The following is a 14,155-nucleotide window of genomic DNA, read 5'->3' as shown; positions in this document are numbered from 1 at the left end:
AGGGTTCTTGGTGCTCTCTAAGCTCAGTTGTTTTCTTGTAGATGTTTCATAGTCCAATTAGGGAATGTCATCAGGGCTAGAAGAGAGTGGGGTTTGCAGAGTGGAAGACAAGGAGGAGTTGAAAGAAGAGGAAGACAAGGAAGAGGAGGAGAAGAGGAGGACTGTGAAGTCCTTGGTGCTCTCTGAACTTGATACTTCTCTTGTAGACATTTCATGACCTAACTTGGTAACCTCTTCAGCATTATATTGCCGGCGAATTCCATAGATGATAGCAGAACTTTCCTCGGGTAACTAATTTTTAGAGGTACCTTCTAGGATTTGGAGGCTGGTGCTTGGATGACCAGGAGGGCCTCTAAAGCATCGCTAATCACATTTGGGTGGAAGGGACGGACGGAAGGAACATGACCGTCTCAGACGCCCATCCTTAGACAATCCAACCCAACATCTAAGATCATCTCGGCACTCCCCTTATTTTCATTCCAAGCTTTGCACTAGAAATTTGGGTCGCTCCGTATCAGGCGTCGACGAAACAGCCCCGAGCTCTAGCTTGAGTGATTGCTCATCAGTCTTTGGTGAGCCTTGTGGTTTATCGCTTCTGACCTTTATCCCAGCAGGAAAAACAGGCGTTGGCTTGCCTCCTCCTGGTTTTGATGGTGACCTTCAGTGTAGGAATCCACAATCTACATATGTGCAGGAAATTTCCTATCTCGGGTGGCAAACCTCAGATAAGTAAGGTTACTTGCACGTAAGCGCCAGGAAATTACATTAGAAGATAAGACCCTAATTCTGTAAGCAAGAGGAACAGGAGGAGAGGAAGTGGGATGTGTGTTAGATTTTAATTATAGCCAAATATTGGAAGTGCTTAAGCCAGCAGTAATGATTAACCTATGATTTAAGTTACCTGGAAGATTCTGTGAGCCAATGATATTCTGTAACTTGAAAGTAACGAACTACATAATGTCACTATGTAAGACACTAAAGTTACCACATATATTCTCAACCTTTGTGTGTGTGGTCACTCAACACTTCAGGTGCAAATCAATCCAAAGATTTATTATTTTTATTTTAATTTGATTTATATGCCGCCCTTCTCCGGAGACTCAGGGCAGCTTACAATGCGTTAAGCAATAGCCTTCATACTTTTTATATATTTATACAAAGTCAGCTTATTGCCCCCACAAACCGGGTCCTCATTTCACCTACCTTAGAAAGGATGGAAGGCTGAGTCAACCTTGAGCCTTGGCGAGATTCGATCTTACTTTAATTGCAGACAGCTGGTGTTAAATTACAGTGCTTCTGTCCGTTGAGCTAAACCAGGCTCCTAGTTAGGAGATTAGGATGGAATAACCATGATATTCTAAACAAGGCTGTCAACGTGCAAATGGATGGCCGAAGTTACTCTACTTCAGGATGTCAGGTGGGAAAGACTAAAAAGGCAAAAAGAAAAAAAACATCCAATGGGAAATGGAGATTTATGGGGAAGGAGCACAAGACTGGTTTTGCATGAAAAAAAAAATTCATTTTTTTTTTCCTCTCCGTCAGCATTTAAGTCACCCTTCGGGATTGCCTGTGCAAACTTCACTCTCTGCTGCATTTGTTTTTAGAGTCTCTGGGTTTTTTTTTTCCTCCCTATCCTCTGAAAGTTCAGCTTGCTTCAGATCTGTTGACATGTCTCTGATTACATAAGCCTCGGAGAAATGGGAGGGGGGGGGCTTTACTGTTAACTCAGCATGGACCGAAGACAAGAGATAGGACGAGAACATTTTGACCACGATTGATTCTATCGTCTGCGTAATTCTGCCTGGGTCCTTCTGACCCAACTAGGTAACATCATCAGCGCCAGAAGGGAATGGGGCAGGGGTGGGGCTGCTGGGAGCTCGCAGGGGTTCGGGAAAACCTCTAGCTAAGATTTTGTGCTGTTCGGAGAACCTCCAAATCCCACTCCTGGCTGGCCCTGCCCCGCCCATCCTAGCCCCTCCCAGGAATCCATACACATTTATTTATTTATTATTTTATTTTATTTTATTTTATTTTATTTTATTTTATTTTATTTTATTTTATTTTATTTTATTTTATTTTATTTTATTTTATTTTCTATTTTTATTTGATTTATATGCCGCCCTTCTCCGGAGACTCAGGGCGGCTTACAGTGCGTTAAGCAATCGCCTTCATACTTTTGTATGTTTTTCTACAAAGTCAGCTTATTGCTCCCCACAAACCGGGTCCTCAATTTACCTACCTTAGAAAGGATGGAAGGCTGAGTCGACCTTGAGCCTGGCGAGATTCGATCTTACTTTAATTGCAGACAGCTGGTGTTAAATTACAGTGCTTCTGTCTGTAAATTACAGCGCTTCAGCCCGTTTTGGATGCAGGTAAGAGCCTTGATAGTACAGTGGTCTACCCACCCTGTTATTAACACAGCTGCCTGCAATTTCTGCTGGTTCGAATCTCTCCAAGGCTCAAGGTCGACTCGGCCTTCCATCCTTTCTAAGGTAGGTGAAATGAGGACCCAGTTTGTGGGGGCAATAAGCTGACTTTGTATAAAATATACAAAAGGATGAAGGCTATTGCTTAATGCATTGTAAGCCGCCCTGAGTCTCCGGAGAAGGGCGGCATATAAATCAAATTTAAAAAAAAAAAAGTGCAGGGTATACACGGAGGCTCGGGGAGGGTGAAAAACGGGCCTACCGGAAGTTCGGGAAGGACGGAAATGGGCCCATTTCCACCTCCAGAGGGCCTCCGGAGTCTGGGGAGGCCGTTTTCACTCTCCCAGAGGCTCAAAGAAAGCCTCCAGAGCCTGGGGAGGGCAAAAATACCCCTTCCCCGCCGTGGTGCAGGAGGCTGACTAGGCCACACCCACCATGGCCGTACCTGGGCAAAGAACCCCTTGCTAAAATTTTTGAAGCCCACTCCTGGAATGGGGTTTGTGGAAGAGGAGCAGGAGAGGAAGGGAACGGTGGGGTCCTTGGTGCTTTCTACCTGTCTGCCTTCTGTATGGATGGTTTGAGCCTGGAATGATTGGCTCAGCCAATCTCCATAGTACGCATGTTGTACGCTGACAATAAAGGTTTGCGTTTGAATTTGACACTGCAGCCAACATCTATAGATTCTTCCTCTAAAAATAATCCACCCTTCAGAGATGTTGAACCGTTGAACCTCTAGTCTAGGAGAGAAAAGGCTGAAGGTGGTAGGTGGGGTAGTAAGTTGATGGTAGCAGGTGGGGTAGTAGATATGACATCACTGTAGTCCTTGGTGCTCTCTGAACATGGTGGTTTTCTTGCAGATGTTTCATGACCCAACTAGGTGACATCATCAGTGCTAGAAGGGAGAGGGGTTTGCGGAAAGGAGGAGGAGGAGGAAGAGGAGGAGGAGGACTGTGGGCTCTCGGAAGGTTGTTTTCTTGCAGGCATCTCATTACCCAACTAGGTAACATCATCAGTGCTAAAGGGAGTGAGGTTTGCTCTCCCTGCCCCCTGCTCTACTTCCCTTGTAAATTCCCTCCCATTTTCCCCCTACAGAATTCCTTCAAGGCATTGTGGGAAATTCAAGGAGCATTTTTCAACCTCCCCTTCCCTTCCAAGGCTACAAGGGCCTATGCTATTTTTCTCTGCATCACCTTAAATACACACCTGTCCTGGGAAGTAAAAAAGGAGTTTGAAGCTCATCCCTGAATGAAATGAAATTCCAGCACGAAATAATAAAATTGAGTTTCTCTATTCCCGGGGCGTTTTTTTAATATATATATATATTTCAATTCTCCCTGAAAGGAATTAATTCTCCCAAAGTGAGCTTGCCCAGATGGGGTGACTTTGTACAAAACCTGATAAGCTGTATTCTTGGCAGTAGCGGTGAAATATGCATATTATTATTATTATTATTATTATTATTATTATTATTATTATTATTATTATTATATTCAAATGTATATAAATGTGATGTATTATCCTACTCTTTTAGCTCCGTTCTCCTGTTTCGTTTTAAGCCACAGAATCTCTAAAGAATTCTATATCCTTCCATATCATTTTTTATTTTTTATTTTACAGATCCAGCACAGTGCCGAATCAAAGTTCTCCGTATCATTTAAACTCTATAACGAGCCAAAAAAAAAAGAGAATATTTCTCTTTTTGACTTCCTTCTTCCAGGGGAGCTCCCCAATTTCTAATAAGTCTGATGTAATTTAATGTAAGCAGAAATATCTTGTATCTGTTGCAATCGAGGCATAAGACGTTGAGCAAATAGATCTACCGGTAAGCTGTAAGACTCCTAGGACTGATTCATGTATTTATTTTTTATTTTGTTTATTTATTTTTATTTTCATCAAGCATGTGTTTGATGACAGATACAAGTGCAAACATAATTACAAATGCATGAGAAGGATACGAATAAAAGGAAACATTAGGACGGGGACGGTAGGATTGCTGGTGTGCTTATGCACGCCCCTTACAGACCTCTTAGGAATGGGGTGAGGTCGACAGTAGACAGTCTAAAGTTAAAGTTTTGGAGGTTTGGGGAAGAAACCACAGAGTCAGGTAGTGAGTTCCAGGCATTGACCACTCTGTTGCTGAAGTCGTATTTTCTGCAGTCTAGTATGGGATCGGTTTACCATGAGTTTGTAACTGTTGTGACCCAGGCCCAAGAAGGTATCATCAGACACAATCAGCTCGAAACAGACTTTATTAGAACAACTGAGAATTTACTCATTCTCAGCTGTAGTCCAAACTAAATTAAAACAAATTCTTCATAACCCAATTCTTCAGCCTTATCACCAACCTTGGTCTAATTAGGCAACCTGCCAAAGGCTTTTCTTGCCAAAAGTTGAGAAGCAGAAGACGCCGACAAGAAATAAACGCAGCAAGACAAGAAACAAATCTATCAACGTTGTTTTCCGACAAAGAACCCAAGAGCTGTTGCTGGTCTTTTAAGCCTTATGGGAGGGGCCAATCATCTCTTGGCCTTACTCCTGAGTCGTCCCTTTTGCTTTAGCTGCTCTTGCCTTCTGGCAGCTCTTTTCATGGGTATCGTGATCGCCGATTGTCCATGCACAAGACTGAAATTAGCAATGTCTGTGTCCCTCCAGAGTTTGCCCATCAGAGTTTGATGGGTTGGAACAGAGTTGGAAGGGACCTTGGAGGTCTTCTAGTCCAACCCCCTGCTTAGGCAGGAAACCCTCCACCACTTCAGACAAATGGTTATCCAACATCTTCTTAAAAACTTCCAGTGTTGGAGCATTCTCAACTTCTGAAGGCCAGTTGTTCCACTGATGAATTGTTCTCACTGTCAGGAAATTTCTCCTTAGTTCTAGGTTGCTTCTCTCTCTGATACATTTCCATCCGTTGCTTCTTCTCCTGCCCTCAGGTCCTTTGGAGAATAGGTTGACCCCTTCTTCTCTGTGACAGCCCCTCAAATATTGGAAACCTAGCAAGTTCTCAGTTCTCCGATTCAATTTATTTTTGCACAACGATCCCATCTGCTCCCTCGCCCAACCGGTTTTTCCACAAATATTCAGGTATCGAATGGGATCGGAGGAAGAGAGGGCTGCAGGATTTCATCACCCAAAGGAGCTCCTGCCCAAATTTATTGCTGCAAAACAGGATGGCAGCAATAAACTGAGATTTCAGCAGAGAGCTCCACCTATCCAATGTCCTTCTTTCTTCCTTCCTTTCTTTCCTCCCCACCCCCTTTCTGAATGAAGCAAGAGAGATTATTTTCCACTTTCGATCACTTGGGGCAGATGCATTGATAAACGTGTTTGCAAGTTCAAGGCAGTTTACAGCTGAGCAAGCCCTCAAAGATCATCGGAGTTTATTGGCAAAGATGATGAAAGAGTTTCTTCGCCTTGTAATCGAGAGCAAACTCCAACATCTGACTCCGTTTTCAGAGAAAACCTCTCTAGCCGCCTCCCATTCTAGCTCAAGAAAAAAATAAAAAAAGAATACAAATAGTCATTGAATTATAACAGTTCATTTAATGAACAGTTCAAAGTTACAAGGGCACTAACAAGCGATTTATGGCCGTTTTTCACACTTATGGCCATCGCAACAGCCCCACAGTCACATGATCAAAATTCAGGCACTTGGCAACTGACTCGTATTTATGACGAGTGCAGCGTCCTGGAGTCATGTGTTTCCCCTTTAAAGCAGGGGTGCTATTCAGCAGGTTCTGACAGGTTCTGGAGAACCGGTAGCGGAAATTTTGAGTAGTTCGGAGAACCGGCAAATACCACCTCTGGCTGGCCCCAGAGTGGGGTGGGAATGGGGATTTTGCAATAACCTTCCCCTGGAGCGGGGTGGGAATGGGGATTTTGCAATAATCTTTTCCTGGAGTGAGGTGGGAATGGGGATTTTGCAATAATCTTCCCCTGGAGTGAGGTGGGAATGGGGATTTTGCAATAATCTTCCCCTGGAGTGGGGTGGGAATGGGGATTTTGCAATAATCTTCCCCTGGAGTGGGGTGGGAATGGGGATTTTGCAATAATCTTCCCCTGGAGCGGGGTGGGAATGTGGATTTTGCAATAACCTTCTGCAGAAAAGAGACCTGGTCACAGACCTCATCTCTCCTAAAGGGAGTTGGGCAGTGGTGAGTTGCTCCCGGTTCGCACCGGTTTGCAAGAACCGGTAGTAAACTTTTGTAGTAGTTTGGAGAACCGGTAATAACATTGACTGGCCACGCCCCCGAACCAATTCCCGGCCCGCCCAGCTCATCAGAGGCTTTTTTTTTTTTACTTTTAAAAGCCTTTTTTCTACAACCTCTTCAGCTAAAAAAATGCTTTTAAAAGTTAAAAAAAAAAGCCTCTGATGATCGCGCGGCTCAGCTGGGATCATCAGAGGCTTTTAAAGGCATTTTTTTTTCTACAACCTCTTCGGCCGAAGAGGATGTGGGGGGGGGGAAATGCCTTTAAAAGCCTCTGGCGATCCCAGCTGAGTTGCCTGATCGTCAGAGGCTCCTGAAAGCATTTTTTTCTGCAACCTCTTAAGGTTGCAGAAAAAATGCTTTTAAAAGTAAAAAAAAAAAAAAAGCCTCTGATGATCGCGCGGCTCAGCTGGGATCATTAGAGGCTTTTAAAGGCATTTTTTTTTCTACAACCTCTTTGGCTGAAAAGGATGTGGGGGGGGGAAATTCCTTTAAAAGCCTCTGGCGATCCCAGCTGAGTTGCCTGATCGTCAGAGGCTCCCGAAAGCATTTTTTTTCTGCAACCTCTTAAGGTTGTAGAAAAAATGCTTTTAAAAGTTTTTTTTTTTAAAGTTGGCCACGCCCACCCAGTCACATTACTCACCACCACCAAGTCATGCCCACAAAATAAGCCACGCCCACAGAACCGGTAGTAAAAAAAAATTTCGAACCCACCCCTGGAGTTGGGATACCTGTTCATTCCTCCCTCCATTATACCAAAGTTTGCTGTGGACAGCTTTTCGCCAACAAATCCTTTGGGAGATGCTGAGAATCGCATGGAGCATGAAGGAGGTGAAACCATTTTTTCACGAGAGGCTTTTTTTTTTTTTTTAATTTGATTTATATGCCGCCCTTCTCCGAAGACTCAGGGCGGCTTACAATGCATTAAGCAATAGCCTTCATCCTTTTGTATATATTTATACAAAGTCAGCTTATTGCCCCCACAAACTGGGTCCTCATTTCACCTACCTTAGAAAGGATGGAAGGCTGAGTCAACCTTGAGCCTTGGCGAGATTCGAACCCTGCAGTAATTGCAGGCAGCTGGTCTTAATAAGCTTAATAACAGGGTGCCTTAAACCCCTGTACTACCAAGGCTCTTTTGCTCTCCCTCCAGGCGTCTAAAGCCGAGGACAGGCTCTTCGGGATCTTATTCCAACTTTCCTGCATTCCAAAGCAAAGTTTTGGCCAAACCTTTGGCATTTGCAAGGACTCCAGCAGGAAAAAAAAGAAAATGCCTTTTTAGGAAATCTGCAGCTGAGAAGTCTATCGAAGGCATACAGTGCCCCCTGCAGGCCAGGCCGTAGATTTGCAGGCTCAGGAAAGTGCAGGATCACACATTCCACAGGTAACAAGGAAGCCACCTGAGACAGGTGGAAGATCTGTTGCCACAGATACCCTGAAAATACTGGATTTTTCCCCCAAAACAGCCGTTTCCTCTTCCAAAGTCGTTTGTAAAATCTAAAATTTGTTATTACCGGTTCTGTGGGCGTGGCTTGGTGGAAGGAGTAATGTGACCGGGTGGGCGTGGCCAACTTTTTTTTTTTTTTACTTTTAAAAGCATTTTTTTCTACTACATAAAACCAGCTGTTACTTTCATGCCCCAATAACTCTGAAACAGCTGAATCGGTTTTCTTCAAACGTTTTGTTTGTTTGTTTACACATTAACATAATGCAACTTTATTTATTTTTTTCTTTGCACAAGCACACACACACACACACACACACACAAAATACACCTTTGGCCTGAAAACTGATCTGAAAAAGGGTCAGACAAAGGAGAGCGGAGGGAGGGAGGGGACTTTGCAAAAAAGTTATTAGCACCCCGTTGAAGGTAAAAAAAAAAAAAATCAAATTAACACCCAATAGAAGGTGAGAAGTGAAAAAAGGAATGGCATCTCAGCGTGGAACACCTCTTCTCCAAGGTCCCTTTTTGGACTTCCAGGTGTTTTGAAAATTGGTTGCAAGCGGTCAGCCCCAAATTTTCAGAACCACTAACCGGGCAAACCAAAACTTACAAAATAGGAGTTCAGCATCCTGATGGCCTCCTGCTGCTAAGGACAACAGGGCTGGAGGTTGTCGAGATTAGAACATAGAATAACAGAGTTGGGAGGGATCTTGGAGCTCTTCTAATGCAACCTCTGGCTCAAGCAGGAGACCTTGTACCATCTGAGACGACCAACTGTCCAGTCTCTTCTCGAAACCCGCCAGTGATGGGAGCATCCATAACTTCTGGAGGCAAGTTGTTCCACAGGTTAATTGTTCTCACTGTCAGGAAGTTTCTCCTCATTTCATTTCATTTCATTTCATTTCATTTATTCGAATTTCTATACCGCCCTTCTCCTTTCGGACTCAGGGCGGTGAACAGCCAGATAAAAAACATCTATACAAACATCACAGTTAAAAATAAAGTTAAAATAATTTATAAATTTGGCCCATAATTTAAAACTTGTCAATTAAAATAAATATTAAAATTTTAAAACTAACCCTAAAATCAGGACAGAACGGCTAGCTGAAAAAAATGAGTTTTTAGGGCCCGACGAAAAATCCGGAGGTCGGAGATCACTCGTATCTCTGGGGGTAGATTGTTCCATAGGGTAGGTGCCACCACAGAGAAGGCTCTCCTCCTGGGGGTCGTCAGCCGGCATTGTCTGGCCGACGGCACCCTGAGGAGGCCCTCTCTGTGGGAGCGAACCGGCCAGTGGGACGCTATTGGTGGCAGAAGGCGGTCCCGTAAGTACCCCGGCCCTAAGCCATGGAGCGCTTTAAAGGTGATCACCAACACCTTGAAGCGCACCTGGAAGTCCACCAGAAGACAATGCAGCTCGCGCAGGAGAGGAGTCACATGGGAGCGCCCCGTCGCTTGGATCTCTCTTGGATCAGCTTCCACCTAATACTTCTTATCCTAGCCTCGGGTGCTTTAGAGAACAAAACAGAATGGGAGCTGGAAGGGACCTTGGAGGTCTTCTAGTCCAACCCCCTGATCAAGCAGGAGACCCTATACCAGTGATGGCTAACCTTTTTGTGATCGTGTGCCAGGAGCGGGGGGGGTCATGCGCGCACGTGCCCACACCCATTATTCTATGTGCCCTGCCCCCACGCATGCGCGCATGACACACACACACACACAAACATCCCGCTCCTGGCACGTGATGGCACGGTAGGCCCGTTTTTTGCTCTCCCCAGCCTCCAGAGTCTTTCTAGGAGTCTGGGGAGGGCAAAAATGGCCTTCCCCACTGCCCCAGAGGCCCTCCGGAGACCAAAAAACGGCCCGTTTGCCAACTTCCGGTCCCACTCCTAGAACTCCTAGAAAGACTCTGGAGGCTGGGGAGAGCAGAAAACAGGCCTTCCGGTCCCACCGGAAGTTGGCAAACGGGCTGTTTCCGGCCTCCGGAGGGCCTCCAGAGGGGTAGGGAAGGCCGTTTTTGCCCTCCCCAGACTCCTAGAAAGGCTCTGGAGGCTGGGAGAGAGAAAAATGGGCCTTCCCCGCCACTCCCTGAGGCCCTCCAGAGGCAGGAAACAGCCTGTTTGCCTACTTCTGATAAGCCCAGAAGGCCCAAAAATCAGCTGGCCGGCTCGCACATGTGCGCCGGAGCTGAGCTCACGTGCCCACCGATATGGCTACGCATGCCATAGGTTCGCCATCATGGCCCTATACTATCTCAGTCAAATGGCTGCCCAATCTCATCTTAAAAGCTTCCAGTGATGGAGCACCAGAGGTGGTATTTATCCGGTTCAGTCCGGTTTGCCCGAAACCGGTAGCGGAAATCACAGGTGGCTCCGCCCAGCTGCCCCAGCTCTATGCCACCCTATTTAGGCATGTTTTTGAGGCCGGAGGCATGCACGGAAGGCACAGGTGCCAGCAATGCGCATACGTAGAAGGCCGGGCACATGCGTGGACTGGGTGTGTGCGCTCACATTTGCGAAGTGGTAGGGAAAGTAAGTGAATACCCGCCTCTGTGGAGTACCCACAACTTCTGGAGACAAGCCGTTCCATTGATTCATTGTTCACGCTGTCCGGAAATCTCTCCTTAGTTCTAGCTTGGATCTAGTTTGGTGTGAAGGCACCCAATGAATGCATTGCTTTGTTCTTCTTGGAGGCACAATTGGAACAAAACGCGAAATAATGACGACGGTGGTGTTACGGCCATTGCCCTTCCCAAGTCCCCAGGAATTCGCTGCAGCGCCAGACACCCCCTAACCTTCCCGCTTCCCCCCCGCTATTCCTCCGTTTCCCAATGCAAGAAAACAACCACAATAAAAAGCGCATCCAATTTGCAAAGCCTTCAAGGCTGCGGAAAATAAATGCCCAAAGTAGATTTGATTGATAGGACCCAGCCGGATGCCGTTCCACCCTGAGGTCTGAGGTTTGCCCTGCACATTTTGGAATAAAATGCATTCTGATCTTCCTTCGCTCAAAAAGCAGCAAGACCCAGCCGAAGGACCACAGGAAGGAATTAATAATTCAAAGCGGTCGGTTGGCTCGCAGGGCATCGTAATGGCTTTCCTCCATCAGCGTCATTCTTATCCAAAGCCGGGGTCAAAAAAACAGCGCTGAGGGGTGGAAGCGAATGGGCTTTTTCCTGCAGTGAAGGAGATGCCACAAAGTTTTGACTGCTGGTTTCAAATCAATATGTACGTTGCTGTCTTCACTTCTGCTCCTGCAGTTGTTGTTTTTTTAAATTATTGATTTGGTGGCCTTCTTCCCCAGGGGTGGTATTTGCCGGGGGGGGGGTTGTTTGTTTGTTTTTTAATTTGATTTATATGCCGCCCTTCTCCGGAGACTCAGGGCGGCTTACAATGTTCTTAAGGAATAGCCTTCATACTTTTGTATATTTATACAAAGTCAGCTTATTGCCCCCACAAACTGGGTCCTCAATTTACCTACCTTAGAAAGGATGGAAGGCTGAGTCAACCTTGAGCCTGGTGAGATTTGAACCTGCAGTAATTGCAGGCAGCTGTTCTTAATAACAGGGTGCTTTAGACCACTGTACTACCAAGGCTCTCCAAACTACTCGAAAATTTCCGCTACCGGTTCTCTGAACTACTCAAAATTTCCGCTACTGGTTTTTCCGAACTACTCAAAATTTCCACTACCAATTTTCCGAACTACTCAAAATTTCTGCTACTGGTTTTTCCAAACTACTCAAAATTTCCACTACCGGTTTTCCGAACTACTCAAAATTTCCGCTACCGGTTCTCCGGAACCTGTCAGAACCTTCTGGATTTCAACCCTGTCCCTTCCTATTCTATTATTTTATGTTCTATGAATTAAGATGGCAAATGCTACAAGGGAAGAAGTTGGGGGCCAAATGTTGGCAGTCAAACACTCCCTCAAATCAATCAATCAATCAATCAATCAATCAATCAAGAGCCTTGATAGTACAGTGGTTTAGTGCACCCTGTTATTAACACAGCTGCCTGCAATTTCTGCTGGTTCGAATCTCACCAGGCTCAAGGTTGACTCAGCCTTCCATCCTTTCTAAGGTAGGTGAAATGAGGACCCGGTTTGTGGGGGCAATAAGCTGACTTTGTATAAAATATACAAAAGAATGAAGGCTATTGCTTAACGCATTGTAAGCCGCCCTGAGTCTCCGGAGAAGGGCGGCATATAAATCAAATTTTTTTAAAAAAAAAATTCAGTTCAGAGGCGTACTTAAGGGATTCCCAACTTATATGGAAGCATCAAAACACAGACTTGAAAAAGCAATAAAACTATAAGGGACTGTTCCCTCCAGTTGTTGTTTTTTTCCCCTCTAGGTGAAACTTTTAAGTTCTTAAAGACTCTAAAGCCAACTTCTGTACATCATTTCCTTGTGTGTCTCACCACAATATGGCAAGCAACTGTGTATCTCGGCCCTTTGAAGGAAGCTAGGTCAGGAAACAGACTCCGCAAACTACTGTAACTCTACTTTGTTGTTGCAAAGTGTTAGTGCAAAGTGTTAACAATAAAATCTTGAAAGCTTGGCTGAGATTGTCTCTATTTTAGCCTCAGAATTCAATGTTGATTAAGGATGAGGGATTGCGCCAAAGGGGGACCAGAAGGAATCCGAAGGCCACAACAAAATGCAAACAGGTTGAATGACATTTACATCTCAATGTTCGCTAAGGGGCTTCTGCATTGTTATTATTTTCTGGGAATGAAATAATTTTCGGATTCCATCTGAATGGATGGGGCTCTGAAGGTCACATCCCCAAAATCTTGGCTGTTAGGGCTACCATATCTGGAGTGAAAAAGGGATATGGTGGCTCAGTGGCTAAGACGCTGAGGTTGTCGATCAAAAGGTCGGCAGTTCGGCGGTTCGAATCCCTAGTGCCGTGTAACGGGGTGAGCTCCCGTTACTTGTCCCGGCTTCTGCCAACCCAGCAGTTCAAAAGCACGTAGAAAAGTAGGGACCACTTTTGGTGGGAAGGTAACAGCGTTCCGTGCGCCTTTGGAATTGAGTCATGCCAGCCACATGACCACGGAGACGTCTTCGGACAGCGCTGGCTCTACGGCTTTGAAACGGAGATGAGCAGCGCCCCTAGAGTCGGGAACGACTAGCACATATGTGCGAGGGGAAGCTTTACCTTTATCTGGAGTGAAAAATTATGGGTGGCCACTAGATGGCAGAAGAGACTTACAGAAAAATGTTTGGCTTTGTGCTGCCATCCTGTGGGCACTCCAAGTGGTGCATGCCAATTTCTCACCCTCACCGATTCTAAGAGGCATGAATGCTAACTCTCAGAATTCCCCAGCCTGTGGGGGATTCTGGGAGTTGAAGTCCCCCCCTTTTAAAGTTGCTGAAGTTGAGAAATACCGCAGTAGTCCTAACACATCCCTGAATGGCTCCATCCTTGAAAAATCCTCTCAACCCTGCTTCCTTGCCTTCCAATAAGTCTCATTTCTGCACTAGCTAAGGAACAGATTCCTTCCCAGATTGCATTTTCAACATGGAAATGGGACACCATAGCAATGCTTGGAACTTCAGTCCAAAGAAAGATGAGTCAATTCCGTTTTAAACACAGCGTTTTAAACATACTTCTTGTCATCTGAACAGAATCTATTTTTTAAAAAGTAATTTAGTAAATAAATCTGTTGGCAACAGATGATATTTGCAGCTGGCACAGGGCTGGTAATATGTTGCCTTGTCGTTATGGTCCTAATAACTATTTCACAGCTGTTGTAAAAAAAAAAAAATACTTCGACTTTTTTGGCCTAGAAGAAATCACAAGATTTGTTCATGAAGATTATCTTCCTTTTAACACATTTTAATGCAGTTTTTCACCTAGTTAGAGTGGAACTCAAGGAAAATCTGTTTCTTTGCCTTTTTTTTTCTATCGTTTCCCCCTTCCTGTTTGGCTCTTATTGTAAAAATGTTCGGCATCCTTTACAATACTCATTTATAACCATTTATAATATTGTTATAACAATATTTTATTATAACAATTTCCTACCCCGATATGTTTGCATGAAGCAGGCCAAGAAAGTAACTGTGGAAAGAAAAT

The sequence above is a fragment of the Pantherophis guttatus genome, chromosome 14, assembly GCF_059756535.1.
Source record: "Pantherophis guttatus breed Tessera chromosome 14, ASM5975653v1, whole genome shotgun sequence".
Taxonomy (NCBI): Eukaryota; Metazoa; Chordata; class Lepidosauria; order Squamata; family Colubridae; genus Pantherophis; species Pantherophis guttatus.
Note: the sequence above shows the minus strand (reverse complement) of the source record.